At 38.3% G+C, this 27489-nt stretch overlaps 1 long non-coding RNA gene across 3 annotated transcripts in view; it reads right to left on the minus strand.

Annotated features, from left to right (window-relative positions):
• LOC139795183 (uncharacterized) overlaps window positions 1–27489 on the minus strand; it is a 146562-nt gene that overhangs the window by 24108 nt on the left and 94965 nt on the right. The window contains exon 1 of one of the 3 annotated variants that reach the window (XR_011725409.1): window positions 10395–10832. The exons of the other annotated variants lie outside the window; for them this stretch is intronic. This is a non-coding gene — a long non-coding RNA (uncharacterized lncRNA). Of the gene's footprint in view, window positions 1–10394; window positions 10833–27489 lie in introns of those variants that run through there. 3 annotated transcript variants of the gene reach the window in all.

Consider the following 27489-nt stretch of genomic DNA (forward strand, 5'->3'; position numbering starts at 1 on the left):
GTGTCAGAGCCTCCTATTTATCTAAATCACTTCTGCTATCAGCTGTGGAAAAGATAGTATTAAAACTAAATATGTAATCCTGCCCAGACCTGGAGCTCACCCAGCTCCATGCAGCCCCATGCAGGTGCCTATGAATGATGATCTCCAGGGCTCCAAGGGAATACAGAGCAGATCTCAAACTGACCCAGTAGATTTGCATGGGCTGTGTATCTAACATATTGTCCTGCAGATACACCTCACTCGATGAATTACAATGATTATTGTTATAATTTTTTCTGTTGGGTGGTCATGTTGAGGGACTAAACATGGGCACCTCGCTATTATTCAAAAACATACTCAAGACTCTACCATTTGCATAGAAAGAGAAAAAGAGTGGAATAATTCCCAGGAATTATTCTGCAATCTGATTCATGAAAGTATACATTTCTGTCTTTTTACATTGACTAAAAATCCTAATACAAAACCCTGTGCAGATTCCATGGATTGATTCAGAATCTGTTGGTCCACATTTATGACTCAGTTTCTCTCCAGAAGAACTGGAGTTCTTAGTTATAAGAACAAGCTGGCTTCTTTGCTGGAAATTAAATTCCAGCTGAGATGAGATGAACCTAGTTTTGGCTGAGAGTTCTAGTGCAAGCAATTTTTTTATAGAGGCCCTATAGCTAGAATGAGGAAATACAGCAAAACTCTAAGCTGTTAAGTGCAATTTGCAGAAGTTCACAATAACTCAGTTGTTTTCAGTGTTCCACAGAAAATCTCTAACAGGTCTGTGAAAAACAAAAGGAGTTTTCTTACTCCTCTTCACAAATTGGTTAACCACAATTGCAGCTTAAGGAAAAACTTTACCTTCAGGTAAGCCAGCCACTTGAGTGACAGAGATCCTAAGTATTTGCTGTGCCATATATATCATCATTCAAAGTAAAAAGTTTATATTCATACCAAATTATGGCCCTAGTGAGAAGAAATGTCATAGATTTTTATTGGTATGCAATTTTATGCTATGTATATAAAAATACAGTACTCACTGCACAGTTGAGTAAAGCTAAAATTCCTCCCTAGAAAATCCATGCAATCTTGTGTTTGACAGGACATGACAAATATCATTCATGAATAAAAAAGAGAGGAGAAATGCAGAGAAAGGACAATGGAGAAAATGATAACATGAAGTATTAACTTGCACAGACATTCACCAAAAAATTACAGGTTTCATCCATTTCTGGTCAGTTACTTGTGGGAAAAAAATAGCTTTTAGAATGAAAATACATGTCTCAGAAGTAAGCATGACTTTCAGTCTGGAAGAGGATGCACAGAAGCACAGAGATGTAACTTAAAAATACATGTAGGACAAGACAAAGTATGCTTCTTGTGTAAAGACACAAACCATGGGGAATGATAAGGCCTCCTTTTGAGCTGGGACTATCCATGAGACTATTTTGTGGGGATCCTAGAGAACAGCTTTACTTGCTGGTATGTACATCTCTGCAGCTTCCCCACTGGCAGTAAATTATGGTTAAAAAAACCCCACAACCCACCTTGACTTCCAGGTCCTAGGGAATCTGGACTTGCTGGGGCTCAGCAAAAGTCTTGAACATGATGTCCAGAGTATCATGCCAAGCAGACTTGAACACCAAGGTGCACACACACACACACACATCAAAGCCCCACTTCTGAGATTTCTGTCAGATATGTATGTTTCAGACATACAGTGAAGCAGAGGATGAAAGTCTAGCTGCAATTTTATAATTCCTCATCCAGAAACATATTGCAATGCCAGTGTGACACTTACTCCAGCAAGCAAAGACAGCTGACAAAATCTTTCTCTAAATGTGTATTATCTACATGGCACTGAACATTTTACTGATGATTAAGAATCAAAGTCCTCGCCACAAAGGGTTCATAATCTAAATTAAAAACACAGGCTCGAGATAGATGATGTGATGTAAGAAATAAGGCAGTAGGCAAGAAAATTTAGCACACAAGTCTTCAGGTTTGACACTTCTTAGGGAATGATAAAGACCAAGATTTCCTAAAGAAAAAGAGAGAAAAAAATCCTACCTATTAAACGCACAGTAGGAAAGCATTTTGGAATCTCACATATTTCTCAGTTATGTTCTTTTTGGGTCTATTTTCATCCACTTTCTGCAGAGCTTTCAGCCCGTGACTGAACTGAAACCAGCCAATCTCTCTTTCTGGTTCATGTATATTAGCTCAGTGCTGTTAGGTTTGTTTCTCCAAAACAGCAGGGTGCTGGGATTTTTTAAAGGTTTCCACAGAAAATAAGAGGAGAGGGATATAATACCTTCAACTCAAATTTATTTCTTTTAATTCATTTTATATGCACTTGGGGCCTAAATAACTCAAGAGTAATTACTGAAAAGTAGCCTATTGTGTGACTTGCACCCCTTTGTGAGCAACTATTGCCTTAACTCCAGATGTAGGGTATTTTGTAACATGACTACTCTCCATATTCTCTTTGTGAAGCATACAGACAAGCAGTGGATCCATTTTTCACTGGCACACCAGAATAGCTAACCATATGTGTACAGTTACCCATGTTTAAAAAGAAGGGTAATCAATTATTACTACTAGAAGTTAGTACAAATCAGAAGACAGATATAACATCTCACAACTGTCTCTTTGAATAGTAGTGCCCCATAAGCCTGTCCCTGTAATAAATTAAAGCTACTCTTGACAGCACAATGTAGTCCTTAATCTTTTTGGCTAATAAGTGCCAACCTCTGGAAATGTGGTCTTGAATAACAATAGCAATGACAAGGGAGAAATTTTAAGCATTCATTCAAGTTGCTGGTCTCTGTCCCAATTGTTACCACTCATACTGGGGCTTGAAAAACTTTAATACACACATTTGTTTGAAGAGTTTACTTTGTGCTGGGCAAACAAGGCATCTCACCCCCAAAAATTCCATCAGCTTAACAATATACAGTCATATCATTATTACAGATCTCCAGAGTCTGTGTGAAACACAAATGAATGTGCAAGTGTTATCAGAATGAAAGGGCAGAAATGAGGAAAATTTGGAAAAAGCTGGCCACATTTACTGAGCTAGATAGCCACATTTTCCCCCTCTGTCTTGAAAAAAAACCCAAAACAAACCAAAACAAAAAAAGGTGTGTTCAGAGAGGGGTCATGCCTAAAGTATTTTTTTTTCAGTAATAAGCTGGAAATCTAAGGCTCTCTAACAACTGAGGCTCTTTCCTCCTCAGCCCAAAGGCTAGGCTTTTTCTTTGTTAGCACAAAGATTTTATGTTGGTTTTTTTTTAATACAGAGACTGTAACTCCATTCTGTTAGAAATTTCCTTCAAACAGAAAACATTCGTTATAGAATTAGATTTTAGACAAAAACAGTAAACCAGTACTATTCCTGGTTTTATGTTTAGATCTTCCATGTACCCATTAAGAAAATGTAATTCTGAATCTACATTGCATTGTGTTATGCAGGCAGGGACACATCTGCCTGAACACACTCATACACTGTAATATAGTTTTAAAATTATAGTTTCTTAATGAATGCATTCAAATGTATACAAAAGACATCAGTATTACACAACCTACCACTCAAAAATAGCACATCACAGAATGGGCATTGTCCATAGAACATTAATTTCTCCCCCTTTGGGAATAAAAATCACAAGGCAGTACAAGATGTTATTACTGCACCACCTCCTATTTTAGCACAAAACCTTGACTCATTCTTCTCATTCTGTTTGCCACTTTCACTTAATATGTGGTGGCATGAACTCATGTCCTGAATATAGGATTATTAGTTTTTGCGAACTTTATGTCTAGCCTGTCATCACAGTAACTAAATTATTCCCACACATGAATGAATATATCAGCCTACAACCTCATTAGGATATTGTTGCTGTTATTTTATAAATCGGGAATAAATGAGACATTAAAGCTAAAATTTTCTATTTAGAAGAGTTTGCCAACAGAAGATTCATGTAGAATCAAATGTCTCAGAATAATTGCTGTTTTAAAGATCTTAATGTATTCAAACACATCAACACTTAGTACTAGTTGTACCTGGTAGCACTCAGCATTCCTGTAAACCTGTAACAGCATCGTCTCTTAAGCTCCCTATAAATAAGGAAGGCACACTTAGTGGCCAGGAATAAAACCGTAGGTTTAAATAATGTTTGCTTTGTCACAAAAGATCTCTGTGGAGAGCTGTAATCACAGAGTAAAATTACATGGCATTGCACCTCTTAAGCCAGAAAGCTGTTTGTCTTTTCTGCCACCCGTGGCTCTTTGTCCATGCACACTTGTAAGACAAAGTCCTTCAGAAAACGTTCCATACCAAACACCTTTCAAGCAAGTGCATACCCTGTCTGATGCACTAAATAAAACAGTGATTCTGAAGGAAAAGGAAAAGAAAAATTGCGTACTTGTTTAAAGTAGGAGCAGAGGTAGCAATGTTTTTAAAATAAAAAGTACAAGTACTTTTAATTAAACATAGTCCATTGTACCATATGAATTCTGGGAAAAAAATCTACTGGTACAGATGCATGTTTCAGTTGCAAACATGTTTTCCATAATGTTCTGAAGTAGGGATACCAGACTGTAACTGGTGTTACAGTCATTATTGATGTATGGAAATAATCTGAATTAAAGTTACAAAAATAAAATTTAAAATGGTACTTTCTTCCTTTTTGTATTCCTGATGTTAAAATTTTCCCTTTCTCACATGTCCCACAGATAAAAGTTCAGCTAATCATACTGTTGTGAGAAACTAACCTGGTTACCAATGGCATCTTTGGCAAATCCACAGTACCAGCTTTCTTCATTTGAACCAAAGAGGTAAGCAAGCATTATGATAAATAATTGCTTCTCTGTAAATGTCTTATGAATTTTACAAGAGCTTTGCAGAGCAAAAGAATATGTAGTTTCACCCAGACTGAGCTACAAACATAGAATCATTTAGTTGGAAAAGATCTTTTTAGTTAGTTGAGTCCAACCATAACCTAACTCTGCTAAGTCCACCACTTATGTCATTAAACACCACCACTCATTCTGGCCAGCCATAAGACCTTGGGTCATTCTTGCAATCTATTTTTACTTGATTCCTGCAATGGCCTTAACTGGAACTAGTGCTCCAGTTCTCTCTCTCCAGCTATTCTTCTGGTTAAAGAAAGGTATCTGGACATGACTGCCATTTCCTGTGTGCTAAAGCTGACATCCAGTTAGAGAAAAGAGATGGTTTTGCTGATGTCTGTAGTCCAGGTTCACTTGGAGTATGTCCAGATTGAACCACTCAGTTTAAGAAGACCATCAGTGTCACACTGTGACACTGACGTTTCCATTTTCTAAGCACTAGTGTCTTAGGGTTTTATAGGTCATCTTCCTAATGAATAAGAATTGAAAAGTAAATGACAGTCTGAGAATATTCTAGCTTACATATTTACTACCAAACAAACAATGTAGAGGATGAATTGAACATCTTTTCTTTCAAAGTTCTTTTGCCACCATCAAAGTCTGGTTGTAAGTAAGCAACTTTGTCTGAAAACTCTAAAGCATCATCTATTGGCATCACAGCCTTTTTTTGGTTCTATAAGTCCCTCTAATAGCTTATGGTGCTTTATGTGTTTCTTCTCAAGACTAAAAATTTGCTCAAACACAGAAAAATAAGTGGGCAGCCTATGTATAACAGCACCACCTAGTGATTCCCTGCAAGAACCACCTGCTAGTCCAGCATTGGTGTTTTAAAATTAAATGTGAGCCAGAAGGAATTTAAAATACTTAAACAATGAAGCTAATCGATTGTAGATCACAATACATGCATGTATTTTTACATGCATGTAAAAAGCTGGTAGGATGGTACACAACACAAAGTTCCCAGGTTGACAAATATGGCAAAAAATAAACTTCCCCTCCCCCCCAGTAAAACCACACACATTTTTTTAATGTCACAACTCCAAGTATTGAAATATCATAACTATTCCTTGAGCACTTTGAGGGGTTTTTTTTGGTTTGGTTTGGTTTGGTTTGGTTTTTTCATATGTACAAATTGTTCTTACTCCATACAAGGACTAAATTTGAGTGTGGCTTTACAGCCATAAACACTTCAGATGCACCAAAACTTCAGCATATATAGAACACACAGAATTTAAGCTCCAAAAGAAAGGGTAACTTCAGTAGACACAAAGATTAGATAGACTCTAAGTCCTTAACCTTCCCTATTGAAGCCGATGGAAAACCTTCATTAACAAAACCAAGTTTTAAAAATGCACATATGTCTGTGTTTTTATATACATATCCCTACATGTGCATATCTATTTTTATTTCCTTGTGTGTGCATATATAAACATAGATTTGCTTTAAAGGAATTCAAGCCCTCCAAAAACACTGTGATGATGATGGTTGTATGATGGGCTTCTTTGCTTCTCCGAAGTTAAGTGCACATCACAAAAAGCATTTAAAAAAATTAAGATTATCCTTAAAAAAAAAAACAGAAATGCCTAAACCCTGCTTCTTCTCAACAGCAGTTGTAACCCTCATCAGAGGTAAATCAATCTGCAGCACTGACAAGCAGCTATTTCAGGCCAGCGGATGGGGCCAGAGCCATGGGGAGTGCAGGGCTGGAGGTGTCACATCCCAAATCACTGCATTCCCATACTCAGGACTGAGTCACCCACACTGTTTCTTGTGACCAAGGCTGTTAGGAGTTTGACTCTTTGTGTCTTTATCTCTGATTATCATTTTCCTGTACATAGATCTCAAGTATTACCCCTGCATTTGTGCATTATTTCAAATATTTGTGTTTTAACTTAAAGCTTCCAGTCCAAAGATTCACTGAAAATGCCTTTGGGTAAGTGGTAAGAGATAGAATCTGAGTTGGATTAATGGTGATCTAAAGTGCATTGGATGGTTTTTCTTCCCTGACAGAACAATATCTCTTTAAAAAGACATGAGGTACATAAGCTAAAAGACGTGAGCAAACATGAGTTACATCATGCCATCAAGCCAGGACAAAGTTTTCTGAACCAATATTGCTCTAAGCTGAATTTTTTTTTTAGTTCCGCACAACAGTTTGAAGGGATCCATGCTTCATCTGAAAGAAGCAAAACAGAAACAGTAACACACCAACTGCTATGCCTGCTAATTCCAGACCAGCACAGCACTGACTTGCTGCACTTGAAGGAGTTTTGAAGCTACCCTGGCCCCTGTCAATACCTTGTGACTCCAGTGTAGCTCTTCACCCTAGAGCTGAGCACTGCAAGGATGAGATGTGGTGCCAGAGCAGTGACTGCTCATGCTGCAGTAACCATAGTGGTCTCTAAGAACTTTGTGGGCAGTGAGAGCAAGAAAAGAGCTATGAGAAATTAATTTTGCTCTGTGACCATGGGACTCAGCACTTGGACACTGGAAGCAAAGCATGAACAGCATGGGAAGGTGTGTGGACACACAGCTTTTTCATTGTTGTCCATCAGGTGACACCTCCTCTTACTTTGGTAACATTAATATACCTCAGTCTATGGTATAGACTGAGCTAACTGCACTTTAGTACTCTAGAGTAAACAGAAATCTTAAATGTGGATCTGCATTTTTCTACTATTTTCTGTGGCATTCCTCTCACTCACATTCTGTTGTCATCTACGTTTTCTACGCTCTGTTTTCACAACTCATTTTCACCTTCCCACATGAAGGATATCTCTGGCAGGGGACATTTATATTGTAAGTAACGCAAACATTTCAGTTTGTGCTTACTACACTGAAACTGGCAGTAGTCTTAGAGTGATGGGGAGATGCCTGCCCCTGTGAGGCCTTGAAAACAAAATATGTTGAATACCAGACCTACAGTTACTTAAACTTGCCACAGACATGTTCCTTCCATTTTCTACATTTCTGTTTACCCATAAAACTTAGATTTCTCTTTTGTTCTTCAGAACAGACTTCCTGAAGAGCTAGATGAGAGCTGAGGTCTGTCTGCATGTGATTCAATGGTGGCTTCAAGGAAGAGAAATGCCCTACTTTAAGACAGGAGAAAAGCAAAAAAGCCACTGTCTTGTGACCTGTTTTGATCAGAACAGGAGCTTTAATATTAATATGGTGTTACTTTGGGTGTTTCACTTTGAATTTTAACAAAAAAAAAAAAAAAAAAAAAAAAAAAAAAAAAAAAAAAAGTAAGTGAAAGACTTGGGTCTTGGCAGTAAGAAGGGCTGATGGGGAAATCCAAAGAATTAGAGGCATGCTTAATAAAAAGGTTTCTTCTTAAGAAAAAGAGAAGTTACTGTAGTGTGGTTGAGCACTTCCCCTGAAGACCTTGAAGGAAAGTCTGGCTGATGAAGCATGGACTCCTGGGAGGCTAAGTAGATGGCACTCCTGGGTCTACACGGGGGCTCAACTTTGGGTTGAAAGCCATTCTTCCAAAGGAGGATGGGGACAAAACTCTTCTATAAGACATAAGATTCAATATATATATGATATATATATATATATATATTCAAGCTGTAAATATCTGTAAAATTTAAACAGTCAAGGACCCAACTTGCTTGGAGGTTACCTCTCTCTGTAGGTCCCAGTGTGACTTGTTTCCTCCTGACACCAGCTGTGCTGGCTTGAGTGACAGATGATGTGGTCCTGGCATGGACCAGAGGAGCAGACAACAGGTTATTACTAGAGTAGTCTGTTAAATCTCTCTGCTTGCACAGGACAAGAAAAATGCCTTTTGGTTGCCTTGCTTGGTTAAATTCTTTTTCAAAATATAGAATCATCCTCTTGTTCTACCCAGAAGGTTACTGCGATTTTTGATAGGTAATTCCTGTATTTGTACAGAATTTGTGAATTCTTGTATGAGCTTCAGAACCAAATGTCCACTTTAAGTAGTTACTATTAAGGCATACAGAGAAAACAATACATTTAAATCTATTTAAATCATTATTCATATCAATAATATTATTTTACAGTGTAGTTCTTACATCATAGTTTTTCCATGTATTTTACTCTGATGAACAACATTTTCTTAATAATTGCTGAAGCTTCTACAAATCACATAGATCTTTGTGATCACATACCTCTATGCTACCTTCTGAATCAGAGTTTCAAAGAATATAGCCAAGTGAAGTGACAAATAATCTGAAGAGGGAAAAGTAAGAAGATCTAGAAAATAAAGAAGTGTTGGAACAGATATTAGAATTTTCCATTGCAAATTATCACCACTAACCGGCTGTCTGGGAAACACTCCAACCTGATGTTGGGTTCTCTTTGATAACGTGGTGTTTCTAAGCAACATTTCTAGTCAGCCCATGTGTGTGAGTGGTCAGCCACCACTCCGCAACTTCAAAACATGAATTTCTTTTGTTAGATGCAGATCCAATTTGCTGTTTGGTTTTCATATGAAAAATACTGCAGGCTTTTTAAGATATAGTATGAAAAAAAGAAAAAAACAAACAAACAAACAAACAAACAAAAAAAGTGGTGTTAAATAGTTTAACACATTTCAACACACACAGCAGCATGGCTAATTTATTCAATACTACATAAATGAACCCCCTTTTTCTTCCAAAACTAAGCAGATGGGTATTCAGGTAGCACGTGTTAAGATTGTCAAGAATTTATGTTCTAATTCCATTCACATAAGCAGTCAAAGGCACTTCTTACATAAGAATGATAGTAATAACAATTAACTGGTCTCTTCACTCAATGTATTTCCACTACAATCCCAGACTAAATACTTTTCAAGACTTGGACCTGCTGAACTAAGGATTTCTGAAGTCCATTTCATCCAAACCTTGTATGTGAAAAAGATGTGAATTCTAATCCCTGAGTCCACAGACTGCCCATCCAGCTTGGATCTATGCTGTGCACACATTCAAGTGAGAGGAATATGTACTGATTAGGTAACTCATAACTTAATTTGGAATCTGTTTCTATCTCACCCAAAAATAACTTCAGCTTGATAGGTAGGGATTCAAATCACTGATAAATAAGGAACAGGCATGTTTCTGTGAAGTGAGAGGTAATCAGTTCTGTAACAGATTGGATCTCTCACACTGACAGTAAAGGGCAACTGGACCTGTTGTGGGCTCATGGACATTTGAGCTGTGCAGAGTCCTGCAGCCCGGTGGGGTCACAGCATGGGCTGTATGGGGACACAGCAAACCCCTAGGAGACCTCTGTGTTCACTGAAGTTAGGCACCATTTTCTACACTGCTGCTTGCATCTCAAAGAGTCTGACTTCAGATCGCTGGCAAGGACAATTGCATTCCACACACAGGCAGAAAATATTTTAGATTTCTTTAAAATCATCCTACCAAAATGAATATATTTTATCAACTTAGATCTGGAATACATGCATCCTACCAGTGCTAATTATAACAAGACATATGGTTAAACAGCATTTCAGATTGAGATAGCTTAGGGAATTTCGCTACCTATGATTTCTTCTTGACACTGGAATATTTCATATGGACATCTGTCAGGATGCAAGTTCTAGCAGGATGTGGCACACTCAGCTCCTTCTGATCCGTTGCTTCCATATTGACATAAAACCCACAGTAGGTGACAGAAAAGTTGCTTGCACCTGGTTCATGGTTAAAAATAGTGAGCCATTACACACTGATGATCCTCCATTTTAATGGAATACACTTGGATAAAAGATGGCAACTATCCAGAGCAAACAGTTAATTCAAGTCTGATTCCCAGGAAAGAGAGTAATTGAACTACAGATTAGTTACCAAGAAACTGATCATCTGATACACCTTATCTACAGATCACCTGAGGTATAGGAAAGGTTGTTTTCTCTGGGATCACCTCAGAGAAAAGAATAAGGGCACAGACAGGACCTCATTTTAGTTGTTCAGACCTGAAACTAGAGAAATGTTATGGACAACCCAGAAAACTCTGACCCAAGAACAGAAACCATGCAAAATAAAGAGGAACTGAAGCAGGAGGCTGAATGTGGAAATGTTTTGTCCACAGATGTGTATTTCTATTGCTAGTTGAAGTAAGACATGATGGATTTTGCTGCCCATCTGTTCACTTCAGCTATCCCATATCTTTGAGAGGAGAAACTGCAAGTTTATGTTGACCATAATGTGGAGCTCTGGGAAAAGATATGCAGGGAGAAGTAGGGGGGGAGGCAATGGGCTGTAGGAGTATTTCTTTTCTGAAACAATGCTAGATAAAAACTGTGTCAAAGCAGTCTGCCAGAAAGAGAGACTACATCTTACTGAGACATAAGAAAGCTTAAAACATTTAGATATCTTGTAATGTTACCGAAACATTGAAGCTTGGAGTGTACAAAGAGAACTGAGTTTTATCAAGGCTGCGGCACATGCAGTCCTAGAAAAGTTAACTCATCTAGCCTGCAGCTATGTGTTCCTATCCTAGCACGCTGGCTCCTCTTGTTACAGTCATGAGAGTAATTCTGTCATGAACTCTCACTTCTTCAACAGGCAGTCTCCACACAGGCCTGCATTTTAGCTGCTTATGTGGATCATGCCAAGGTACAATACTTGCAGGAACCTATTTGACCTTCTCTAAAGTATCCATCAGGAGTCTGTGGACTCCTTGAGTTCAGTGGAGAAACCACTGAGTGCATCTTGTGGCATTTCAGAGAAACAGAGAAACATGAGCAGACAGATCAGGGGTGCGGGCACCATCCCACTCTCAGTCTGACTCCAGACACTGAGAACACCATTGCACCAGACAAACAGTGTGTTATGGCTTTCTCTACCAGTGCTGACACCATTTTCCCTCAATATCCCTAGGGTTCCTTGTATCTTCAGGAAGATAGTTTTCTCTGGAAACTTACTGAAATCTCCAAAGATCTGCATCATGCAGTCAACATGTCTTTCAGTATGCAGCATGACCAGAATTTTGGTGAAAGTTCATTACACAGAAATCTGATTTTAAGTCCTAAAATAACAGCAAAAAAAAATAAAGTAGGTGTCCATTAAATTATATCCAGCAGGAAAGACTACAAAAATAGCCCCTGGAAAATGCAAGTATACTCATGAAACAAATTCATCTGAAGAAAATCCATTACAAAGACACAGAATGAATTCACAGTTAAAGATAGACCTGAAGGAAGCATTCCCAGCAAACAATCTATGTAAACTGGTTTTAATTATTTTTTTTAGATGGTGCTGGGTTTTGTGAGTTGTGGGGACTGACTGTGCATGTTTGTCACCAGATCTTGTGAGGAGATCTGTGTGACAGAGAGTTCCCATGACTAACCTTGAGATCAGCAGTGCAAAGGTCAAAAGGCCCATATAGCACAGGCTTTAAATAGCAGCAAAAAGTAGATGCTTAAAGACAGTGTAAGTGCTAGGAAAACAATATGATATTTTATCTACTATATCATTCTATCTTGTTGATAAGTGACTTCATAAACCAGATGTTGTAACTTTATGGTTAGTACTGTTGGATTTATTTTCTGCTCATGATTTTAACTGGTCAATACATCTGTGGTTCAGACCATGGGCTCATTTAATTTCCTTCTCTCATGAGCATTTCCATGCTTTTGACCATACAGGCCACTACACTTGAAATAACTTTTACCTATTACTTCATTTAATTCACCCTGTCTTAAAACTCAGCATTGCTCTAGAAAGCCTCTGGGAAAGCAGTAAAGAAAAGATTAATGAATGTATCTTGCAAAATGTGTGTGTGCTCTAACGCTTGATTGAAAATCCCACTGCTGACTAAGAAAAAACAACACTGATTCAAGTCAGATACTCACTACTTCCAATTTGATTGTGTTTTGACAGATGCCAGAAAGTCTCAGGGCTCTTAAAAACTCAAAAGTCACAAAAGTTGGGATTGAATGTTAGATTCTATATTACTGGGTATTGTTTCTTGATTTAATTAAAGTACCAGTGTTTTCCTTGCAAATACAAACAGTTGTGAATGTGCCAAGGACATTTGGAATTTTTATTGATGCCACAATGGGCATCAAAATATTTTTGCCAATTAGCATGCCTACTGAATATTCGCAAATGTCCAGTCAGAACAGAGTTTAGCATTATAGTACCAGTAAGTATTACAGTGCATTTTGACATCATTCTCACCAGTCCATGAGTATGTCACTAAATACTGTGTAAAGAGTGTCAGAATCACCGAAGGTCCAAGAATTCTTTCAAACCTTTTTCAGTGTTTGGTATACTTGCCTCTTGTCATTGAGTCTGCAAATATGAAATCAGAATATCAACTTTCTGTACCATGAATAACAACCAAACTTGAACTTCACTGGATGGATGAGTCTTAAAATACTCTCTCTCTAGTCTTTAAAAATGGGTTGGAAAGGAAAAATAATACAACTGCTCAGTCTAGCAGGATTGTCATTTGTAATTTCTCTTTTTTATTTTTTCCAGAATTCCTTTGTTAGATAACATAGGATGAAGTCATCCTTACTGGGAGCCTTTTCATTTTCTCTACTGGATAGCTATTGAAGACTCAACACAAAGCCATTTTTTATGTCTACATCCTTTGCAAACAGATACTTCAGCATGTAATTCAACACAATATCACAAGTACCATCTCTTTCTGTTGGTTCCCATAGTTCCTTTTAAGCTTTCCTTTTTTTTAAGATGGACTGCACACCTTGATTATCTTTCCCTGCTCACTTCAGTCACCTCCATGGTGTTTTCTCTCCTCTCTCCAGGACCAGTTAAGATGTAAGCCCTCCAGTGATTCTTCACAGCCTGCTGTAGGGAGCATTCTGAGAAGGCTAACATGACAGCTAACCTACCTTCTGCATTTCCATTCTTCCAGTGAGAAGCCTACAGGAAAACCTTCCTCTTACTGTCCTGCCCCATGCCTTTCCCTGCACTTAAGCGTCCTGTTCTGCTCTTAGATCATCTTTAAAAGGTTCATTCCTCCTCATCTCTTTCTTATCCCACTCTTGCAGCTCTCAGCTTTTACTAAAATATCTTCTGGTGTCCCTATAGGGTCCTCTCATCAGTTGAATGACTTCTCCAAAGAATCTTTGCAAGCCTGTGACCCTTTCTGCCCCTCTTTTTACAGTTATTAGATTCAAACCATACTAATCAGTTCCAGTTGAGGTGCAAATGCTCAACTACAGGAAATTACACTTCAGTTTATTTGGTATCCCTCTGACAAACACTCCTCTACTTCACAGGATAGTACGGGGTGAGTCCTTCCAGTATCCGCATGCTTTTTGAAGTCTTGGTTTGATTACCCAAAATATTTTAGGGTGCAGAATCAAATTTTATTCCTCAAATGTTCCAATTGTTTTAAAAGTCAGGACACACTTTATTTGAACCTTCCACCTCAGTGATCAAGAGATGTGTCCTAAACACCTTGTGAGAAATAGTTGGATAGTTAGATACTTGCATGGAGTCAACCAGAGCATGAGCAAGAATGGTGTAAAGAGAGCACCTCCAGGCCCTCTTTGCCTCAGTGAGGTGGTACATGCCCTGAAATTACCTTTGAAAACTGCATTGCTTTTTCTGCATGCCATTTTTTTTTTAAATAATTCCATTGCAGGCTTGGCCCTTCAATGTGCTTAGCATTAAGTACATAAATAGTTTAACTGATGTGAAAGAAATCGCCTACATGCCTGCACATGTGATTAAACGCTTTGGTGGATCAGGCCAGAATGCCAAACACATTGTTGAATCAAGCAATGAGTCTGTATATAAACAAGATCTTTACAAACTAACACAAACATAGCACTTGTGTTTTTTAAAGAGTCTCACAACTGAATTCAGCCCTGACCTAAACCCATTGGCTCTAGTAGGAAAAGGCTAGAAATTAATTTATCCTTATTTCTTTTTTGATGTAAAGACAAACTGTTTAGGTAAAAGCCCATGGTTCTAATTTTATTAGTTACATATTTTTGCCAGCTGCTATACAATCCTGTGTGATGTTTTACAGTATTGACAATACACAAAATCTTTAAAAATATTTGGATTTCTATTTTTACCGAGCCCTGACTGCTTTTATGAAGGACTGTGTTTGTGTTATTGGCCACTGAAGCCCAGCTAAGAACATCAGAACATTACCCTGCCCTGCCCCAGGAAATAATGAACTCTTTTCCAGTCTGTAAAATGTTGGTGTTTGGAGGTCTCCTGGAAGGGAGATGGCAGCTAACTGCCTGTTCCCACTGATGATGTAAGTTTATATCAGAGATTGCAGTGCCAGCCCCCCTGCAGGCATTAGTGCAGAATTAGGGGAGCAACCACTACTTATTTTATTTTACCATCATGATTGCACCACTGTAAGTAATCTCCAGATGGTATAGCTCCACTAATAAGTCAGCCTGTTAGCCACCACTCCATGCACCAGGACACGTAGCAGTGATGCTTTTGTAATATCAGAAGTAAATAGGGTTATACACATACTATTTTCGTCTTGAGCCTGTTCCAGTTTTCTTAATTATTTTTAATAGTTGCCATGAATTTTCTTAAAACTTATCGTAATTTTCTCTTCGGTCCTACTTCTATATTGAAAGGTATCACAAAGAATCTTAAATGGGGTTAAACTAATCCTCCCAAAAGCCTCCTTCTAAAATTGACAAAGGTTTAATTTCCTACTTTAACCTGTCATTTATTCTGCATTTTGAGAAGACATAGCTTCCATTGATTGCAATAAATTCACATAGCTGGGATTACTGGCATAGGGTAAGAAAACTGGTAAAAAGTAGTTACTGTTTTTGTAGATGACTTCAGAAATATTTCAGCTTCTGTGGTGATCACCTCCTGTCCACAAGTGGAGGAGCTGTGTACCTCAGACCTGGGAGTGTTAATAAGAATGATCTCTGGAAATGTGCTGCATGTAGCTGGGAAAGGGAGACTCCAGAGTTCTTGCTTGTTAACATTCTCCTTTGTTTCTGCCCTCTCCAACTCAAATGCTTTCTAGCTGTTTTTCTGGCAGCTTTAGCAGCATTAATGCATTCCAAACTAGAAAAGTTTCTACTTTAATATCTTACAACTAGCTCAATATGTACTGATCTCAAACCCAGGATAGTAGTAATTTGATATTGCAGCTCATTATTGTTACTCCCAGCAAGTTTCCCCTTGAAAGTGTCTGATGCTTCCCCCTCCCTCTCGCACACACCCTCCCACCCTCCATTCAGAATTTGTTTTTAATTGTTCAAGGGAGAAATTTCAGACTGTGAGCCAGCAATATATTTCCAGGGGGTACAAGTTATTAATAGAGCTACATAGTGGCCCCATATATTGCAATAAACTGTGCTGTAATTTGTTTACCCACCGTAGACAGTAACTAACATTCAGATAAATGGAGTTGGCGCCTGCAAGATTTATGATATACTTCTGTGCTTAGCAATGTTTAATCAGGGAGTTAAAATATTACAGTGTAAAATCCTTTACAAGCATGCACAAACAGAGAACTACCATTAGAGGCTTGGCAGACATACTCGGTGTCAAATAGTACCTCCAGACACTCTCAAAACACAAAGAGGAATATTCAAAGCAGCTACTAACTGACTAGCATTATTTGAGAACCACGTCAGAGCTCATTTTTTTAGGGGGACTGGCTTTTGAAGTGACAGAATGATAGGCAGGGACAAGTGGGCTTGTCTGCAGAGCCCATCAAGCTGAAAAAAGTCGGGGTGGGTGGAAAGTGTGGCGGGGGTGGGGGAAGGGAGGTGAATTTTGGTCAAAAAGGTGGTAGATGCCTGTCACAGAGCTTAGTGTGTTTGGATAAGACAGGCTAGCATGTGGGGGGATCAGCATGAAGCATCACACCTGGAGGAAAAGACAACTAGCTCCAGCCTCAGTGCCATAAGCCTGGCTCCACAAAGTCTAGCCAACATCTGGAATGGATATCAAGAGACACAGTGCAGCCCTGACTGGCGCTCAACTCTACCTTTGTACTTTTCACTGCAAATTGAAAAGCAAAACAGACATCAAGGATATATTTATATAACTGTCTTCAAGCTGCATTTTCTACTCCCATCTGCTGCACATGATAAGTTTCAAGTGTTTTCTAATAAAAAAAGGATTTTTTTTTTTTTTTTTTTTTTTACTCCTTGCTCAGTATACAGACTGACCTTTTTTTTTATTCACAGTTTTAAAGGAACAGTAAATATTTTACAGCCGGAGGAAGTGTCAGCACTGCAAGACTTTCTGCTATGGACATTATTTAACCACACTGGCTCTTGAGCCAAATGCGACCGGGTGCAAGTTCGTGTGTTTGCAGACGCCTGCATTTGCCTGAGTGTGTACACGAGCTCACTCATGTGCATTCGTATGTGCACATGTGCTTTAGAGAGGAACATTCCTGGGAGTTTTTCACTTTATTTTCACATCATGTTGTTGTTATGCTGCCCAAAGGGGGAGGGCAGCCCTGTATGTACAAACAGGAGACCCTGTGGTAAACCACTCTCCAAGAGGGTTGCACTGAATGGAATGTAGCCACCAGACCAGAAAGACTCTGATTTTAATCTCTGCTTTCCAGCTACATAGCTGATGAGACCAGATCATTCTTCTAGTAGGTTGATTAATTAAAAGGAAAATACCTAGAATGAGAAACAGTTACATTTGACAGTGAGACTTCACCCTTTGACCATAAGGCACCAAAATGGGCCTGGCCATACATGGGTTTCAGCAGAGATGCAGGGAACGAGATGTGATCCTCAGCAAAAGCCTCCAGTACTACACAATACACTCTGGTCCACTTGTACAAGTATCCATGAGAAAAAACAGTTATCTGAGGGAGTAAACTTCAACCCATAGTAGACAGTAGGAACAAGAGATACTCATCAAGCCCGATTATCTCCTCTTCCAGTACAGAATAGTGAGTCTGATCCCTATCTGCCTCATTTATGAGTATAAAGTAGAGATAGCTGCTTTTGTTAGAGTTATACTTGTATGAAAATGCTCTTGGAATCCACTGGTGAAAAGTTGCACCAACACTAATAATAGGAATAATGGTCCATAGAAATTGTCTTGAACATCAAAACTGTTATTTGCTGTTACTTGTTGATATAATGAAAAAGGAAAATCACACTGGAAAAAGCTCAATATTCATTCCTCCACATAGTAAAATACTATTTTCATCCCTTTAGTACTGTGAACAGGAGATGGAGATGTAAAACCTAAAATTCTGTTGTGGCTGCACCAATTTGACTTTTAACCTAAAGAATTAGTAACATCTCTATCTACATCTTTATAAAATACATATAATTCACCCATTACAGGGAGAACATGAAGCTTAACTAGTGGTCCTAATTAAGATAATCCCAAATATTGTGTTTAAAATTTATAGCTGTGTTATAGCTGTCCAGTGAAGCAGAAATATTTCCCTTCATGGAAAACAGTACCTTTTTCTGTAAGACAGGCTTCAAGGAAAGAAGATGTCCTCTTTTAAAAAAGTTTTGGTTTTGTAAGAAAAATATCAAAAGTGAAAAATACTGTTTTCACCAATATTTCTTGTATGAAACCCACCCCATCATTCCTAATTATCTCTACTTGTAATATGCTTCAGCTGTTGCAATGAAAAAGCCCAATATAAGAACGAATATCATATTTATAGCATAGTAAGAATTTATACGCCCTACATTGTGAGACTCCATGAATTTCAAAAGAGCTAAGACATGTTCTCAGTTGAACTTTTCTAACGTAAAAGCAAAATAAGTACAATATGAAAAGTGGATCATTTCATAATATCTATTAAAATGTGTTTGCCTTCCTCCATAATATGCAGGCAAATAGAACTTTCTGGTTTTCATCTGCTGCTGTGTCATCAGCAGCAAGTATTTTCTTAGGTAGTTTGGGGTGAGTGCTGGAGGGATGGTGTTTTTTCCAATTAAAAGCCTGTATCTTCATTGAGCCTCTCAAATATTATTTGGAAAATAATAGTGGAAAAAAAGAAGAGTGACATAGGATCTGTGAAGTGAAACTCACAGTGTTGGTAAAGCTGGTGAGAAGTCACAAAAAGGAGAAGCCTTTCCTTTGGCTGAAACCAATTGCTCTGCTTGAATCAGGAAAATTTCACAAGCAAAAAAAAAAAAATCTTCCCAATGTAATTTTAGAGTTCGTGGCTTCTGAAGCTGTGGTGTAAATGAAGTTAGTGCAGCTAAAATGGCATAAGACAAAAGGTTTGCACATGCTTGTGATACAGAAACTGTGGAAGGAAAGTCTAGGCCAGTGACTGGACATGAAGAAGGGAGTGCTTTCTCCTTTCCATCTTGAGACCACTTCACAGCAGTTCTTGAGATGTGTTTTACCATGCATAGCTGTAAAATAAAGTAAGAGTTTGCTTTCTGGAGAGCAAGACTTTTCTGATTGCAAGGATCATAGATCAAAGGAACAGCAGCCAGGTGGGTCAGAGGGAAACATCAGTGTTTCCTGACTTCCCTTATTTTTTAAAAGGTAAACACAAGATAGCTGTAAAAGTAACAATCTTATGTGTTTGCAAGAGTGAGAAGAAAACAGAATTGAAGAGATCTGAAGAAATAGGAGTATATTTCTATAATTTTACAATTCTTGAGCTTATTTAATAATGTTTTTATAGGACTTAGAACATGTTCAATATTATGCCTCAGTCATGTATCTGTATTTGTATTGTCTCATTTGTCAAATCTGGGTGGAAGGAGTTGCTCTCTGTAGAAAGTCTAAAGAAACCAGAAGGTCATCTGTATGTAGTTTGTAGTGAGAGGGATGGTCTGCAGCAGATCATGCTACCAGGTCATCTTGTACTGCATAGAAAATAATCAAATCAAAGTGCTAATTTCATCCCATGCTGAAAGGCACTGTCTGAAAATTCAGTATCAACATTACATTACGTCCTAAAATATGCTGAGTGAGGTTCAGTTTCTGAGCTTGTTCCTCCCTCACATTTCGTGTGGTATGTTTCTCAAACAGGGAACCTGCTCATTCTCTCTGTTTACCAGTATCTGCCTGATAAAGTAGAACTGAAAACACTGTGCTATTCTGCATCGTGCAGAAGTTCCGAGTTCATAACGATTGCTTGCTACAAAAATAAAGGAAGGCCTTCCCTATGAAATCTGTGAACTCGAAACAGGGATACAGAACTAGTTGTTGCCAATAACTTTAACTTCATTTATCTATATTTGGCAAAAATTGTGCTGCAGCTGGAGATGAAATGCTGAGCTCAATAACTGCAGCGACTTGAGCTCCAAAACAGCAATTACTAAGCTGTGCTGCCTTGTGTAAGATTTTACTTTTATTTATTGTATTTAAAGCAACTCTCTAGCTATGCACAGTACAACAAGAACTGTCTGATCAAATAATGCCTGATTGCAAGACATCTCAGCATCACTATCAATATGGCTAAGGGTTTAGCAAGGCAAAGATGTCTTTTATGAAGACAGATTAAAGTGATGTGAATGGTAGTTTTACCATTCGACATACCTTTTTATTGTTTCTACTTGAATTACTCACTTTAAACCTAAACTTGGCTTATCACAGACACTAAATGTGTTAAATTCCTTTTTTCTTATTATGAGAAAAGCTATTGATAGTTTTAAAAAGCTGAAGGGGCACACAGTCCCTGTTCACTGCCATAGTGAAAACCTCCATCTCTAAGAGCTTGGTTTTTTACTCTTTCTTCATGGTTAACAGAACAAAAAAACAACACAGTAATAAAGCTGCTGGAGGAACTGTTTAACAATATGACAATATGATTTCTATCATCTACCCTTTCAAAAAAAAAGAAATTTAGAGGGTTTTTTTCTGCAGTTTTATCTCTCCCTTCCTGGTGGATGTCTCTCAAGGGTGAAGCCCAGGTTGCTGGAAGTGTGGGTGTTCTCCAGTACTATCAAACTCCACACATCTGCTATTACAGTGGAGCCTTTCTGTGGGTTCTGTCTCAAGCATAAAGAGATGCAAGACTATTGAACAACTTTTATGTAAAAAAAACTTCATCTGGGGAAATGTTGGTGTTTCTGATAAAGAAAGCAGAGAAAATGAAGTGAGATATGAGTATTCTGCTAGTTGTTCTAGGAAATGGATCCTGATGCCATAAATCTAGTGCATTCCCAAAAAGTAATGTGACTGAAATAATATCACAGTGCCAAAAAAGCTGACTAACTGCCTGGATTCCAAGGGTGACATAATTTTTCCAAGATGACATAGTATTATTAGTAGTATTCAGTCCCTCAAACAGTGGGTTTTGTCCTTGTTTGCCATATTTCTAACACTTTCAGTGTATTCCAAAAGCAGAAATCCTGATACAAAGCCTTGTCTTCTTCCAGTTAATTGGTTATTCTAGAGACTTCTAACCCAAACCAGCATAAACTTGTAACTCAGTCATTTTCCAGATGTAGACAGCTGCACTTCTTTGGGACTTACTGTCTTTCAAACATTTAGGGCCAAGAGATCTTTGCTGTCATTCAAATTAATCAAAATTACTCTTCATTGTTACAATCTAACTTCTACTTTATGGTAATACTTAAAAGAATTCTTAATATAATCCAGATTCCATCTGCAGGCCAGCTCCCATGACTTCATCGGTAGAACACAAGTCAGTGGCAAATACAAAACTATTGATCTATTGTACACAAAATTGGTAATATTTGTTCCTCATCATCCATATCATGGAAACAGCTATGTCAGAGATATGTCAGAAGCAGCCACAAGGATAACAGTAAGTCATATTGCTTTGTTTCTCACCAGCTTCATCTGAGGAAAAGGAATGTTAGATTTTTCTGTGTTTAAGGAGCACGTAGCTGGCTGCTTATATCTTTTGTTATGCTTCACCATTTATTCCAAGACATTTATTTCTTCTGGGAGAAGTGGGGCCAGGAGGGGGGTTGTGTCTTGCTTGTCACATTCTCTCAACTTTTGAGCCTGTCTCATTTAATAGAATAAATTTTAGTCCCACATTATGCATACAAATATTCCATCTTTTTCTCAGATTTTATGATTCAAGCCTAGATCTTTTGATTCCATCCTCTGCTAAACTGTTTGATTTCTCGGTGGAAAGGAAAGCAAAGCAAAGCAAGGCAAGCCAAGCCAAGGAAAGGAATGTAAGTCCTCTGAATCTTCAGAATCCTTGATGGAACTTATCCACCTTTGACAACAGGATATGGCCTGTCAAAACTTGGCTTCCATATTTATTCATCCACACATACCATGGGTCACCATACCCATAATCCATACCACTGTGGTTCCAGTGTGGAAACATTTCAACATGTTAATCTCCAGATGCATCACAACCTGCAAGCTATACTTGTTCTCATAGTAGTTTTTACTACAGGAGACCTTTCAGAATGGAAGTGAGGAAATGAGAAGTACACACATCTAGCATTTACGTCTCTAGACCAGCTTTGTGGTACTGGAAGAGTCACTAATGCCAAAGCCCCTCTAACTTTCTGATATTCCAGTGTGAGTTGAATGGTTATCAGGGGCTCTTCACATCCAGGTCATTGCATCTAAAAGGACAAGAAAATAATATCTTGGTTTACTCTTCCACTATAGAGTCACTAAGGGATGCCAGAGCTAAGCTTTTCAACAGCTCTCTCTTTAAACTCAGCACACCAAATGAGCTGAACCATTCCAGCATCATTGCTGGTGCTTTTAAAGTACTGTTTTCTGTTTTTATATTAGAAAGCTCATATTTACATTGACTTTCTGCTAAAAGACAGACTGCACACATACATCCAGGGTAAACTAACTTGCACCAGAGGCTGTTAGAGATTAACTGACTGGGTGTTACTGATGTTGACACTCTGATAAATGGTTCTCTGCTTCTACTTTAATATCTTTCAGCTATTGCACATGTTGAACGTTGTTTGGGCTGTGGTGCTTCACCATAGCATGAAGCAGGAACTACTGCAACATATAATTTACAATGGAGAGTATACATTTTCCTTTCACATATAGAACACATATAGACTTTTTCCTTTTAAAGTAAAGCTTCCTTGTCCATTCATCACACACCACTAATCACCACCACTTAGGGATCTTAAAGAAAATGATGTACCATGTATCAGAAAAACTGACAGGGGAAATGGTTGAAATTGAACACATCTGTAAAAATTATGAAGAAAGTGCAGGACTGTTAAACAAATGTTAATAATGGCAGTCACATTTCTTTTCTAAAAATGGAATAATTCCCTTGCCATTTACAACACTTTAGTGTTTATGCACCTCCACAGGTCTCCAAACTACTCGTTCAGAGTTATTCTGAGGTCTCAATCATGGTTCTGTTTTGGAAAGAGCAACAGTTAGTCAAGAACATGACAAAATGACACTGTGACTAACTCCTTGTACTCAGCAGGATAATAGCACTGAGGAAGCTTCTCCTTGCTGACAAGCTTATATTCTATTTGAAGAAGATCTACATGCACACAAATCTCTGATTACATTTACTCTCAGCTTTGAGTTCTGCTCTCAATTATCCAATTCACTACCCTTTATATATTATATTCCATTCTTAGCTACTAAATAGGAAAGGCTATGGTGTTGAAACATGCTAGTGTATATGATTACCATGGTAATGGAAATATTTAGTATCTTCTTCCTCAAATTCCTGATATGTATTAGCTACTCTTTGTCAGCTGTACTGTTTTCCTCCCCTTAACTACAGTGTCACCTCTTCATTTCCAGTAGACAGGACATAAAAGTCCATGTCCTCTCCACAACTCAACAGATAAAAATATAAGAAAAAACTAAATCTGCTAAAATAAGGGGCTTCTTCTGGGGTAGAAAGCACTTGAGCTGAAAGCTGAGGGGCAAGATAAAGGCAGCCCTCTGTTTTTTCCCATTCCTGCCTCAAGCAGACAACTTGCTTTGCCCTCTGAGAGATGTGCAACTTCCCCTGGGGCTCTGACTTCCTATTTTCCTGAGGTACCTGCAGTGCAGGTAAATTGCTGTCACAGCAGTGAGGTAATTCTTATTTTCACACTCTTCTAATCTACCTCTGCCTCATGTTCACTTTGGCTTTTTATGGTGATTTTGAGACAGTAATTCATTCCTTTTTATGCCAGCTGAGGGCTGGAATCACCAACCTCTGATTTATCATCTCTATGAAGCCCATGTTCTTTTTTGCTTATACCACAGCACACACTTTCACCTCTTAAAAGAATGACTTGGCTCCATACACAGGAACATCCTGTGTATTTCCACCAAGCACAGCATATTGCTGCCATTCTAGCATGACTCTGTTATAAATGACTACCCAGACACAAAGCAATGAGAAACTTCATGTTAACATCCAAAAAAATAAGGCAAAGTGGGTCTGTACCTCTTACAAGGATGTGCAATATTGATAGCTTGTAAACTGCAATCACTTAAAAGAATCATACTGGAAATCATGCATCGTGGTTTCAGACAAGGTAATAACTGAGTAGTTCATATTCTTTGATGGCAAACATTTTCTGAAGAGAAACTATTGTCCTAATCTTTATAAAAAAGAAAAGTAAACAAACATGAGGAACAGTTTATGAGGTTTATACTAGACTCAAGACTGTCCTTTTTTGTTTGTTTGTTTGGTCTGTTGGGATTTTTTGTTTGTTATGGAGATATTTTCTTTCTTTATAGAGAGTGCAATGTTGCTAAAAACAAAGCATATACTGTTGTTAGTAGATCTGGCCTGAATATCATTCAACTAATGTTAGTTATTAGGCCAGAAATAAAACTTAGCCTGTTATTAAATCCATATTCTACCACAAATGTAGTACCACAAATACTTTGCTAGCGAGAGAGCACATTTCCTGATGCGGCAGACAGGACCTGAGGAGATACAATGGTGAGGGATAACAACCGTGTAATGTCATTAATCCTAAAATATTGCATAAGAGTTAGGTTGTAATTTTTCTCTGACTTATTGATCTGTTTTCCTTTAAATTCCCAAGAGCAGCCAGGTGAATCAGGGAAGCATGAGAATGAAGATTAAACAGATTTCCTTTCCTACCCTTCCATTCAGGTGAGGCAGAAGGATTAAAAATAAAAATTGAAAAACCAAACATAATTTTAACTATTCCTTTTCATTTACATATTACCAGCAGCTTTTGCTGTGGAGAATAGTGCAATTATGGGACTGCCAAAATGGCTGAGATCATCTGATAAAAGTTCATTAGGGAAAGAGAAAAATAGTAAGTAAAGGAATTAAGATCTTGGATAATCCAGTGTATTCCACTGAAGCCAGCTGAGCCAGGGATGTAATTTAGGCTGCACTGTTTCCAATTTTTGTTTCCTGCACTTTCATACATTGCCTACTAAAGCAGCCATTACTAGCAATTCAATAGATGCTGTGGGCTGGTATTACATGACAAATACAGATCAGGTAAAATAATATGCAGCATTTGCCAAAAAGTATAATTTCTGTAATCCCAAAATTATTTCCGGATTTGCAGTGAACAAGTGTAAATAAGGCTTTGACAGTTAGATGGTGATAATGCTGCCATTTATCACTCTGGTTTCATATTCTCTTCCAGTAATTACAGCTCTGCCTAGACACATGAGACTGGTTCAGTTCTGTCCTTCACTAAACACAATTTGAACCCAAAGCACGTTTCTCCAAAGAGAATTCCCTAGACATTGAACTAGGCATTCAGAGTATCCAGCCACTCTTTACCGATATTTTAATACTACTTGGGCTGTCAAGAAGAAAACTCAGTAGCCATTGGGCTACTGAGGCTACTATAGTCTACTGAGCCTCTAAACTACCTTGTCTTCAGGCACTGTTCTGAACCAGCCATAACATGACCTGAATGTGGTTCTTGCATTTTTCAAGTAAACATCATAACAGATTGCCAGTCAACCTAAGCATTAGCTTCCTCAACCTGTTTCTGGTGGTGTTTCACAGGTTATTCATCAGTCCAGTGAGTAAATCACAGTTAGGGTAGTTAGGGCATTTACTCTAAGAAACATGACAAGTGGCTTCTCATCCCCCTCCACTGATTAAGCCATTTATGCAATTGAAACAGCAATGACTTAAGAGTACTTTTACCGGGATGTCTTTACCAGATGGCTCACATTTTCTACTATGAATAATACACCAGGATCCAGTCTTCATTAGGAGAAAGAGGGGACTGTCTCCCACACTGAATAAATGTTCAATGCTCAAGTCAGACAAAGCATGGGAGGAGGAAGAAGGGTAAAAAGGAGGTAATGTATAGAAGGTGACCCTGCCTCAGGTCAAATAGATAATAGTGTTAAGACTGGAATTAAAATTCAGCCTCTGAGCAGCCAGGACACAGCCTCAGTTATTAGACAGACTTGTTTGCCCTTACTTCATTTGATGTTGCTTTTCCTAACTTGCCAAGTCATATTCATCAAGCCCCTCCATGTCATTCAGCCTTAGAAAACAAACATGGGTTGACAAAGTGACTCAGAGCAACATTTTTGGGCATTTTCAGAGCAACATTCTCTCTCATGCTGGGATAGGTTCTGAGGTGGCTGAGGTGCTCCCAAATTGCACAGTATTTGACTACAAAAGATGGGCCTAAGGTGATAAAACCAGACTGAAATGACCACATCTCAGATGCCTGCACTGGACAAGTGACCCAGCTGCCCTGTCCAGGACTACACCTCTTTGCCTTAGAGAGACATTGTAATACTTACCACACTTTCCAAAACCCTCAGAAAAAGATATTAATAAACATTATTTTCACCAGTTTTGAAGAGAAATTCAAATTCACCTATAGGCTGTTTATTAAAAAACCCATAATATACTTTTCCCAAAGTTCGAGTGAACAGTGGAGCTAAATTCCCACAACACAGTAATCACACCTAACAGCTGGCTTTTTAAAGGCATACAAAACAAAGAAGAGGAAATTTTTCAGTGATGCTGACCAAAAAGATGTGCCATCTCTCATGAACAAGAGAAAGAGAAAAGCACTCCACAACTCAGCATTCACCAGCTGGAAGAGAAGGAGAGGCAATAAGCAGGTGCAAAATAACCATTTTGGGGCTCTATCTGGTTTTCCCTGTATTCCAAAGAACTGACACCAAAACAGTTTTCTGTAAAAATAGACAAATCTAGACTTAGTCCAGAAGTGACTAGTCAATGTAAAGGGATGGTATCCAAACTCCTGCATTTTTAAGGATTAGGCCCCTCACACTGTTTTTCAATATTGTTCTCTGCAATAAAACCCGAGATTGTTTTCTGAACAGGACACCAGCTGCTTCCTGTTCATGCTACTAATACATAACACTGCCATTGTATCAAATCAAGGGATCCTCACTCTGATCATCAGCCAGCAGAACAAATGTACTATATTAAGTAAATCCTCATAAAAGGCTGCAGCTTCGATTGGCGGTATTCAGCCCAGTCACACTGACTTCAGCAATGTTTTACTTCTGCTTAGGACCTACTATGCATTGAAATTTCTTTTTCTCATGATTAACCAATATGTTGTACACTTACACGTAGGAAATATTGTTCTATAGGTTATGCTTATAGTATGGATCCTGTAGTTCATAAGGCACAAAACACACTTGCAACAAAAAACATCCACAAACAGCACAAAGCTGTGTTGCATGAGATGAATATTACTCTCTTTTGCCACAAATAAGCATTCTCTGACCTTCAGTAACTCTTGCTGTGAGCATCTCCTTCCCTCCCAAG

The sequence above is a fragment of the Heliangelus exortis genome, chromosome 3 (assembly GCF_036169615.1).
Source record: "Heliangelus exortis chromosome 3, bHelExo1.hap1, whole genome shotgun sequence".
In the NCBI taxonomy this organism is placed as follows: domain Eukaryota; kingdom Metazoa; phylum Chordata; class Aves; order Apodiformes; family Trochilidae; genus Heliangelus; species Heliangelus exortis.